Source organism: Lissotriton vulgaris, unplaced genomic scaffold, assembly GCF_964263255.1.
Source record: "Lissotriton vulgaris unplaced genomic scaffold, aLisVul1.2 SCAFFOLD_170, whole genome shotgun sequence".
Lineage (NCBI taxonomy): Eukaryota > Metazoa > Chordata > Amphibia > Caudata > Salamandridae > Lissotriton > Lissotriton vulgaris.
Window position 1 is genome coordinate 1511614 of NW_028241432.1, and position 9507 is coordinate 1521120.

Sequence of the window (9507 nt, forward strand, 5' to 3'; positions counted from 1 at the left end):
CAGCCAGGCACATTTTAGCTAGTTTTACTTGTAAGTGAGGTTGGAAACGCTTTTCGGGCTCAGTACTGGGCTCAAAACATGCAGCCTTGAGGTCTCTCATGATAGCAGGTGGTTAAATAGAAATTCGCTGATCAGCTGACCCTGTAGGAGCAAACGTATGCCAAAAATGTACGCAGAATGAGCTTTTCAGTGAAGAGCAGCCATGCAAATTTTAGCTAGTTTTACTTGTAAGTGGAGTTGGAAACGCTTTTCAGGATCAGTACTGGGCTCAAAACATGCAGCCTTGAGGTCTCTCATGATAGCAGGTGGTTAAATAGAAATTCGCTGCTAAGCTGACCCTGTAGGAGCAAACGTATGCCAAAAATGTAAGCAGAATGACCTTTTCAGTGAATAGCAGCCAGGCACATTTTAGCTAGTTTTACTTGTAAGTGGGGTTTGAAACTCTTTTCAGGATCAGTACTGGGCTCAAAACATGCAGCCCTGAGGTCTCTCATGATAGCAGGTGGTTAAGTAGAAATTTGCCACTTGGCTGACCCAGCAGGAGCAAACGTATTCCAAAAATGTACGCAGAATGAGCTTTTTAGTGAAGAGCAGCCACGCGCATTTTAGCTAATTTTACTTGTAAGTGGAGTTGGAAACGCTTTTCAGGATCAGTACTGGGCTCAAAACATGCAGCCCTGAGGTCTCTCATGATAGCAGGTGGTTAAATAGAAATTCGCTGCTCAGCTGACCCGGCAGGAGCAAATGTATGCCAAAAATGTACGCAGAATGAGCTTTTCAGTGAAGAGCAGCCGGGCAAATTTTAGCTAGTTTTACTTGTAAGTGGAGTTGGAAACGCTTTTCAGGCTCAGTACTGGGCTCAAAACATGCAGCCTTGAGGTCTCTCATGATAGCAGGTGGTTAAATAGAAATTCGCTGCTCAGCTGACCCTGTAGGAGCAAACGTATGCCAAAAATGTAAGCAGAATAAGCTTTTCAGTGAATAGCAGCCAGGCACATTTTAGCTAGTTTTACTTGTAAGTGGGGTTTGAAACTCTTTTCAGGATCAGTACTGGGCTCAAAACATGCAGCCCTGAGGTCTCTCATGATAGCAGGTGGTTAAATAGAAATTCGCTGCTCAGCTGACCCTGTAGGAGCAACCGTATGCCAAAAATGTAAGCAGAATGAGCTTTTCAGTGAATAGCAGCCAGGCACATTTTAGCTAGTTTTAATTGTAAGTGGGGTTGGAAACGCTTTTCAGGATCAGTACTGGGCTCAAAACATGCAGCCCTGAGGTCTCTCATGATAGCAGGTGGTTAAATAGAAATTCGCTGCTCAGCTGACCCTGTAGGAGCAACCGTATGCCAAAAATGTAAGCAGAATGAGCTTTTCAGTGAATAGCAGCCAAGCACATTTTAGCTAGTTTTACTTGTAAGTGGAGTTGGAAACGCTTTTCAGGATCAGTACTGGGCTCAAAACATGCAGCCCTGAGGTCTCTCATGATAGCAGGTGGTTAAATAGAAATTCGCTGCTCAGCTGACCCTGTAGGAGCAACCGTATGCCAAAAATGTAAGCAGAATGAGCTTTTCAGTGAATAGCAGCCAAGCACATTTTAGCTAGTTTTACTTGTAAGTGGGGTTGGATACGCTTTTCAGGATCAGTACTGGGCTCAAAACATGCAGCCCTGAGGTCTCTCATGATAGCAGGTGGTTAAATAGAAATTCGCTGCTCAGCTGACCCTGTAGGAGCAACCGTATGCCAAAAATGTAAGCAGAATGAGCTTTTCAGTGAAAAGCAGCCAGGCACATTTTAGCTAGTTTTACTTGTAAGTGGGGTTGGAAACGCTTTTCGGGCTCAGTACTGGGCTCAAAACATGCAGCCTTGAGGTCTCTCATGATAGCAGGTGGTTAAATAGAAATTCGCTGCTCAGCTGACCCTGTAGGAGCAAACGTATGCCAAAAATGTAAGCAGAATGAGCTTTTCAGTGAATAGCAGCCAGGCACATTTTAGCTAGTTTTACTTGTAAGTGGGGTTTGAAACTCTTTTCAGGATCAGTACTGCACTCAAAACATGCAGCCTGATAGCAGGTGGTTAAGTAGAAATTTACCACTTGGCTGACCCAGCAGGAGCAAACGTATTCCAAAAATGTACGCAGAATGAGCTTTTTAGTGAAGAGCAGCCACGCGCATTTTAGCTAGTTTTCCTTGTAAGTGGAGTTGGAAACGCTTTTCAGGATCAGTACTGGGCTCAAAACATGCAGCCCTGAGGTCTCTCATGATAGCAGGTGGTTAAATAGAAATTCGCTGCTCAGCTGACCCGGCAGGAGCAAATGTATGCTAAAAATGTACGCAGAATGAGCTTTTCAGTGAAGAGCAGCCAGGCACATTTTAGCTAGTTTTACTTGTAAGTGGGGTTGGAAACGCTTTTCAGGATCAGTACTCGGCTCAAAACATGCAGCCCCGAGGTCTCTCATGATAGCAGGTGGTTAAATAGAAATTCGCTGCTCAGCTGACCCTGTAGGAGCAACCGTATGCCAAAAATGTAAGCAGAATGAGCTTTTCAGTGAATAGCAGCCAGGCACATTTTAGCTAGTTTTACTTGTAAGTGGGGTTGGAAACGCTTTTCAGGATCAGTACTGGGCTCAAAACATGCAGCCCTGAGGTCTCTCATGATAGCAGGTGGTTAAATAGAAATTCGCTGCTCAGCTGACCCTGTAGGAGCAACCGTATGCCAAAAATGTAAGCAGAATGAGCTTTTCAGTGAAAAGCAGCCAGGCACATTTTAGCTAGTTTTACTTGTAATTGAGGTTGGAAACGCTTTTCGGGCTCAGTACTGGGCTCAAAACATGCAGCCTTGAGGTCTCTCATGATAGCAGGTGGTTAAATAGAAATTCGCTGATCAGCTGACCCTGTAGGAGCAAACGTATGCCAAAAATGTACGCAGAATGAGCTTTTCAGTGAAGAGCAGCCAGGCAAATTTTAGCTAGTTTTACTTGTAAGTGGAGTTAGCCAGGCAAATTTTAGCTAGTTTTACTTGTAAGTGGAGTTGGAAACGCTTTTCAGGCTCAGTACTGGGCTCAAAACATGCAGCCTTGAGGTCTCTCATGATAGCAGGTGGTTAAATAGAAATTCACTGCTCAGCTGACCCTGTAGGAGCAAACGTATGCCAAAAATGTAAGCAGAATGAGCTTTTCAGTGAATAGCAGCCAGGCACATTTTAGCTAGTTTTACTTGTAACTGGGGTTTGAAACTCTTTTCAGGATCAGTACTGGGCTCAAAACATGCAGCCTTGAGGTCTCTCATGATAGCAGGTGGTTGAGTAGAAATTTGCCACTTGGCTGACCCAGCAGGAGCAAACATATGCCAAAAATGTACACAGAATGAGCTTTTCAGTGAATAGCAGCCAGGCACATTTTAGCTAGTTTTACTTGTAAGTGGGGTTGGAAACGCTTTTCAGCATTAGTACTCGGCTCAAAACATGCAGCCCTGAGGTCTCTCATGATAGCAGGTGGTTAAATAGAAATTCGCTGCTCAGCTGACCCTGTAGGAGCAACCGTATGCCAAAAATGTAAGCAGAATGAGCTTTTCAGTGAATAGCAGCCAGGCACATTTTAGCTAGTTTTACTTGTAAGTGGGGTTGGAAACGCTTTTCAGGATCAGTACTGGGCTCAAAACATGCAGCCCTGAGGTCTCTCATGATAGCAGGTGGTTAAATAGAAATTCGCTGCTCAGCTGACCCTGTAGGAGCAACCGTATGCCAAAAATGTAAGCAGAATGAGCATTTCAGTGAAAAGCAGCCAGGCACATTTTAGCTAGTTTTACTTGTAAGTGGAGTTGGAAACGCTTTTCAGGCTCAGTACTGGGCTCAAAACATGCAGCCTTGAGGTCTCTCATGATAGCAGGTGGTTAAATAGAAATTCGCTGCTCAGCTGACCCTGTAGGAGCAAACGTATGCCAAAAATGTAAGCAGAATGAGCTTTTCAGTGAATAGCAGCCAGGCACATTTTAGCTAGTTTTACTTGTAAGTGGGGTTTGAAACTCTTTTCAGGATCAGTACTGGGCTCAAAACATGCAGCCCTGAGGTCTCTCATGATAACAGGTGGTTAAGTAGAAATTTGCCACTTGTCTGACCCAGCAGGAGCAAACGTATTGCAAAAATGTACGCAGAATGAGCTTTTTAGTGAAGAGCAGCCACGCACATTTTAGCTAGTTTTACTTGTAAGTGGAGTTGGAAACGCTTTTCAGGATCAGTACTGGGCTCAAAACATGCAGCCCTGAGGTCTCTCATGATAGCAGGTGGTTAAATAGAAATTCGCTGCTCAGCTGACCCGGCAGGAGCAAATGTATGCCAAAAATGTACGCAGAATGAGCTTTTCAGTGAAGAGCAGCCAGGCAAATTTTAGCTAGTTTTACTTGTAAGTGGAGTTGGAAACGCTTTTCAGGCTCAGTACTGGGCTCAAAACATGCAGCCTTAAGGTCTCTCATGATAGCAGGTGGTTAAATAGAAATTCGCTGCTCAGCTGACCCTGTAGGAGCAACCGTATGCCAAAAAATGTAAGCAGAATGAGCTTTTCAGTGAATAGCAGCCAGGCACATTTTAGCTAGTTTTACTTGTAAGTGGGGTTTGAAACTCTTTTCAGGATCAGTACTGTGCTCAAAACATGCAGCCCTGAGGTCTCTCATGATAGCAGGTGGTTAAGTAGAAATTTGCCACTTGGCTGACCCAGCAGGAGCAAACATATGCCAAAAATGTACACAGAATGAGCTTTTCAGTGAATAGCAGCCAGGCACATTTTAGCTAGTTTTCCTGTTAAGTGGGGTTGGAAACGCTTTTCAGGATCAGTACTGGGCTCAAAACATGCAGCCTTGAGGTCTCTCATGATAGCAGGTGGTTAAATAGAAATTCGCTGATCAGCTGACCCTGTAGGAGCAAACGTATGCCAAAAATGTAAGCAGAATGAGCTTTTCAGTGAAGAGCAGCCAGGCAAATTTTAGCTAGTTTTACTTGTAAGTGGAGTTGGAAACGCTTTTCAGGCTCAGTACTGGGCTCAAAACATGCAGCCTTAAGGTCTCTCATGATAGCAGGTGGTTAAATAGAAATTCGCTGCTCAGCTGACCCTGTAGGAGCAACCGTATGCCAAAAAATGTAAGCAGAATGAGCTTTTCAGTGAATAGCAGCCAGGCACATTTTAGCTAGTTTTACTTGTAAGTGGGGTTTGAAACTCTTTTCAGGATCAGTACTGTGCTCAAAACATGCAGCCCTGAGGTCTCTCATGATAGCAGGTGGTTAAGTAGAAATTTGCCACTTGGCTGACCCAGCAGGAGCAAACGTATTCCAAAAATGTACGCAGAATGAGCTTTTTAGTGAAGAGCAGCCACGCGCATTTTAGCTAGTTTTACTTGTAAGTGGAGTTGGAAACGCTTTTCAGGATCAGTACTGGGCTCAAAACATGCAGCCCTGAGGTCTCTCATGATAGCAGGTGGTTAAATAGAAATTCGCTGCTCAGCTGACCCGGCAGGAGCAAATGTATGCCAAAAATGTACGCAGAATGAGCTTTTCAGTGAAGAGCAGCCAGGCAAATTTTAGCTAGTTTTACTTGTAAGTGGAGTTGGAAACGCTTTTCAGGCTCAGTACTGGGCTCAAAACATGCAGCCCTGAGGTCTCTCATGATAGCAGGTGGTTAAATAGAAATTCGCTGCTCAGCTGACCCTGTAGGAGCAACCGTATGCCAAAAATGTAAGCAGAATGAGCTTTTCAGTGAATAGCAGCCAGGCACATTTTAGCTAGTTTTACTTGTAAGTGGGGTTGGAAACGCTTTTCAGGATCAGTACTGGGCTCAAAACATGCAGCCCTGCGGTCTCTCATGATAGCAGGTGGTTAAATAGAAATTCGCTGCTCAGCTGACCCTGTAGGAGCAACCGTATGCCAAAAATGTAAGCAGAATGAGCTTTTCAGTGAATAGCAGCCAAGCACATTTTAGCTAGTTTTACTTGTAAGTGGAGTTGGAAACGCTTTTCAGGATCAGTACTGGGCTCAAAACATGCAGCCCTGAGGTCTCTCATGATAGCAGGTGGTTAAATAGAAATTCGCTGCTCAGCTGACCCTGTAGGAGCAACCTTATGCCAAAAATGTAAGCAGAATGAGCTTTTCAGTGAATAGCAGCCAGGCACATTTTAGCTAGTTTTACTTGTAAGTGGGGTTGGAAACGCTTTTCAGGATCAGTACTGGGCTCAAAACATGCAGCCCTGAGGTCTCTCATGATAGCAGGTGGTTAAATAGAAATTCGCTGCTCAGCTGACCCTGTAGGAGCAACCGTATGCCAAAAATGTAAGCAGAATGAGCTTTTCAGTGAAAAGCAGCCAGGCACATTTTAGCTAGTTTTACTTGTAAGTGGGGTTGGAAACGCTTTTCGGGCTCAGTACTGGGCTCAAAACATGCAGCCTTGAGGTCTCTCATGATAGCAGGTGGTTAAATAGAAATTCGCTGCTCAGCTGACCCTGTAGGAGCAAACGTATGCCAAAAATGTAAGCAGAATGAGCTTTTCAGTGAATAGCAGCCAGGCACATTTTAGCTAGTTTTACTTGTAAGTGGGGTTTGAAACTCTTTTCAGGATCAGTACTGCGCTCAAAACATGCAGCCTGATAGCAGGTGGTTAAGTAGAAATTTGCCACTTGGCTGACCCAGCAGGAGCAAACATATGCCAAAAATGTACACAGAATGAGCTTTTCAGTGAATAGCAGCCAGGCACATTTTAGCTAGTTTTACTTGTAAGTGGGGTTGGAAACGCTTTTCAGGATCAGTACTCGGCTCAAAACATGCAGCCCTGAGGTCTCTCATGATAGCAGGTGGTTAAATAGAAATTCGCTGCTCAGCTGACCCTGTAGGAGCAACCGTATGCCAAAAATGTAAGCAGAATGAGCTTTTCAGTGAATAGCAGCCAGGCACATTTTAGCTAGTTTTACTTGTAAGTGGGGTTGGAAACGCTTTTCAGGATCAGTACTGGGCTCAAAACATGCAGCCCTGAGGTCTCTCATGATAGCAGGTGGTTAAATAGAAATTCGCTGCTCAGCTGACCCTGTAGGAGCAACCGTATGCCAAAAATGTAAGCAGAATGAGCTTTTCAGTGAAAAGCAGCCAGGCACATTTTAGCTAGTTTTACTTGTAAGTGAGGTTGGAAACGCTTTTCGGGCTCAGTACTGGGCTCAAAACATGCAGCCTTGAGGTCTCTCATGATAGCAGGTGGTTAAATAGAAATTCGCTGATCAGCTGACCCTGTAGGAGCAAACGTATGCCAAAAATGTACGCAGAATGAGCTTTTCAGTGAAGAGCAGCCAGGCAAATTTTAGCTAGTTTTACTTGTAAGTGGAGTTAGCCAGGCAAATTTTAGCTAGTTTTACTTGTAAGTGGAGTTGGAAACGCTTTTCAGGCTCAGCACTGGGCTCAAAACATGCAGCCTTGAGGTCTCTCATGATAGCAGGTGGTTAAATAGAAATTCACTGCTCAGCTGACCCTGTAGGAGCAAACGTATGCCAAAAATGTAAGCAGAATGAGCTTTTCAGTGAATAGCAGCCAGGCACATTTTAGCTAGTTTTACTTGTAACTGGGGTTTGAAACTCTTTTCAGGATCAGTACTGGGCTCAAAACATGCAGCCTTGAGGTCTCTCATGATAGCAGGTGGTTGAGTAGAAATTTGCCACTTGGCTGACCCAGCAGGAGCAATTATATGCCAAAAATGTACACAGAATGAGCTTTTCAGTGAATAGCAGCCAGGCACATTTTAGCTAGTTTTACTTGTAAGTGGGGTTGGAAACGCTTTTCAGGATCAGTACTCGGCTCAAAACATGCAGCCCTGAGGTCTCTCATGATAGCAGGTGGTTAAATAGAAATTCGCTGCTCAGCTGACCCTGTAGGAGCAACCGTATGCCAAAAATGTAAGCAGAATGAGCTTTTCAGTGAATAGCAGCCAGGCACATTTTAGCTAGTTTTACTTGTAAGTGGGGTTGGAAACGCTTTTCAGGATCAGTACTGGGCTCAAAACATGCAGCCCTGAGGTCTCTCATGATAGCAGGTGGTTAAATAGAAATTCGCTGCTCAGCTGACCCTGTAGGAGCAACCGTATGCCAAAAATGTAAGCAGAATGAGCATTTCAGTGAAAAGCAGCCAGGCACATTTTAGCTAGTTTTACTTGTAAGTGAGGTTGGAAACGCTTTTCGGGCTCAGTACTGGGCTCAAAACATGCAGCCTTGAGGTCTCTCATGATAGCAGGTGGTTAAATAGAAATTCGCTGATCAGCTGACCCTGTAGGAGCAAACGTATGCCAAAAATGTACGCAGAATGAGCTTTTCAGTGAAGAGCAGCCAGGCAAATTTTAGCTAGTTTTACTTGTAAGTGGAGTTGGAAACACTTTTCAGGCTCAGTACTGGGCTCAAAACATGCAGCCTTGAGGTCTCTCATGATAGCAGGTGGTTAAATAGAAATTCGCTGCTCAGCTGACCCTGTAGGAGCAAACGTATGCCAAAAATGTAAACAGAATGAGCTTTTCAGTGAATAGCAGCCAGGCACATTTTAGCTAGTTTTATTTGTAAGTGGGGTTTGAAACTCTTTTCAGGATCAGTACTGGGCTCAAAACATGCAGCCCTGAGGTCTCTCATGATAGCAGGTGGTTAAGTAGAAATTTGCCACTTGGCTGACCCAGCAGGAGCAAACGTATTGCAAAAATGTACGCAGAATGAGCTTTTTAGTGAAGAGCAGCCACGCGCATTTTAGCTAGTTTTACTTGTAAGTGGAGTTGGAAACGCTTTTCAGGATCAGTACTGGGCTCAAAACATGCAGCCCTGACGTCTCTCATGATAGCAGGTGGTTAAATAGAAATTCGCTGATCAGCTGACCATGTAGGAGCAAACGTATGCCAAAAATGTACGCAGAATGAGCTTTTCAGTGAAGAGCAGCCAGGCAAATTTTAGCTAGTTTTACTTGTAAGTGGAGTTGGAAACGCTTTTCAGGCTCAGTACTGGGCTCAAAACATGCAGCCTTAAGGTCTCTCATGATAGCAGGTGGTTAAATAGAAATTCGCTGCTCAGCTGACCCTGTAGGAGCAACCGTATGCCAAAAAATTTAAGCAGAATGAGCTTTTCAGTGAATAGCAGCCAGGCACATTTTAGCTAGTTTTACTTGTAAGTGGGGTTTGAAACTCTTTTCAGGATCAGTACTGCGCTCAAAACATGCAGCCCTGAGGTCTCTCACGATAGCAGGTGGTTAAGTAGAAATTTGCCACTTGGCTGACCCAGCAGGAGCAAACATATGCCAAAAATGTACACAGAATGAGCTTTTCAGTGAATAGCAGCCAGGCACATTTTAGCTAGTTTTCCTGTTAAGTGGGGTTGGAAACGCTTTTCAGGATCAGTACTGGGCTCAAAACATGCAGCCTTGAGGTCTCTCATGATAGCAGGTGGTTAAATATTATTTTTGAACGTCAGTTCACATTTGTAGGTGGATCATCAGTGTTAGAGCTAAAATTAGCATGTTTGAA